Below are 2,500 nucleotides of genomic sequence, written 5' to 3' on the forward strand. Positions count from 1 at the left end.
GTGACTTCGTACAAGTGTAGCCATTTATGTGTAAAAACAATCAAACAAGAACTCAATGTAGGCATAGCGCGTCCGTACACTTCATACCCGTCGGCATTGGGATAAAACAAACATTCAAATAAATGTTTAAATAAATATTTAAATAAATATTCAATTAAATATCTAAATGAATCTATGAATAAATCTAAAATATATTTATATATATATAAATACGTATAGAATAAGTAGATATATTAATGAACATGTAAATAGATAAGTAAATTAATATTTATATAAAAGATAATATATATATATATATATATATATATATATGGAAAAAAAAGAATAATACAAATCTGAAAAATTTAAATGAACTTGATAATAATAAAAAAAAAAATATATATATATATGTATATAAATAAAATAATAAGAATTAAATAATAAAGATAAGATAGAAGTATACTAATTAAAAATACAATAAAAATATAATAAAATAATAATCATTTAGATAATAAAATGAAAATGAAAATATAAATATAAATATAAATATAAATATAGATATAAATACAAATACAAACACAAACACAAACACAAACATAAATCATGAATCATGAATCATGAATCATGAATCATGAATCATGAATATGAATCTAAGATATAAGATATAGATATTGATATCAATATAATTTAAATATAAACATAGATATAAATATAAATATAAATATAAGATATGAATATAAATAAAGACATAAATATAAAATAGATATAAATATAAGTATAAATACTGATATAAATGGAAAATATATATGTAAATATATATATATATATATAGATATAGATATAGATATAAATGTAATTGTAAATGTAAATATAATAAAGTTATAAATATAATTCCAAATCTAAATCCATCTCTCTACCTATCAATATTGCTAACTATCTATATATATATATATAGACCAATACATATTTATATATGTATATATATAAATATATATATGAATAGAAATATATATATAAATAGAAATATAACTATAAAAATATATGTAAATGTAATTCTAAATGTAAATGTAAATCTAAATCTAACTCTATATATATAAATATAATATAAATAAAAATATATATACATAGACATATGCATATATATATATATATATATATATATATATATATATATAGTATATATGTGTATATATCATATATATATGTATATATATGTATATATCTATAAAGATATTTACATATATATATATATAATGTAGATATAAATGAAAATATAAACACATACACATATATATTATATTTATATTAACGTAAATGTAAATGTAAATTAAATATAGATATGAATATATATGTATATATCTAAATGTAAATATAAATATAAATATGAATATAGATATAAATGTAAATGATAAGAATAAGAATAAAGATAAAGATAAAGATAAAGATAAAGATTGAATTTGAAATTGAAATTGAAATTGAAATTGATACTAAAATTAAAATTAAAATTAAAATTGAAATTTTAGATAAAAAAAAATGAAAAGAAAAATAACCATAGAAATAATAATAATAATAATAATAATAATAATAATAATAATAATAATAATAATAATAATAATAATAATAATAATAAAAATGAAAAATGAAAAATGAAAAAAAATCAAAATAATTAAAAAATAAAATAAAAAAATCCAAATATATACACATATAGATATAAATAAACGAATAATATAAAACAAGGGAAAATACATAAAAAGAAAAAAAATATTTAAAAAATAAAAATAAAACAAAAATAAAATAAAAATAAAAATCAATAAAAATTTAGATTAAAGTTAAAAGTAAAAGTAAATTATAACAAATATTGAAATTTAGCTTTAACCTAATTCTAGTTTTAGCTCAGTTCCAATATCAGTATTAATTACAATAATTTTGATTATGATAAGCAATAAAAGTTATAGTAATAGTAATAATAGTAATAGAATGATGATGTTAATTATGATAGTAACGATAATAATGATAATAATGATAATAATAAGAACGATAATAATGATAATAATGATAATAATAATAACGTTAACAATAATGATGATAATAATGATGATAATAATAACGATAATAATGACAATAATGATAATAATAATAACGTTAATAACAATGATGATAATAATGATAATAATAATAAGGGTAATATGAATTATAGTTACTAAATAATATTAATTTTCATTACTATTATTGTTAATGTCTTGACAGTACTATCACTACTGCTATCACTGGTATTACTATTGCTAGTAATAGCAGTTACAATAGTAGTGGTAATAGTAGTAGTAGTAGTAGAAGTAGTAGTAGTAGAAGTAATTGTAGTAGTAGTAGTAGCAGCAGCAGCAGTAGTAGCAGTAGTAGTAGCAATAGCAGTAAGTGGTTTCAGTCTTATGATAATAATGATACTTTCACCCTGACTGTCCCTGCCAGAGGCTTATTTTCTTCTCTGGAGCACAAGTCTAAGTACATATTACGTGTCTCTTCT

The sequence above is a fragment of the Penaeus chinensis genome, chromosome 28 (assembly GCF_019202785.1).
Source record: "Penaeus chinensis breed Huanghai No. 1 chromosome 28, ASM1920278v2, whole genome shotgun sequence".
Taxonomy (NCBI): Eukaryota; Metazoa; Arthropoda; class Malacostraca; order Decapoda; family Penaeidae; genus Penaeus; species Penaeus chinensis.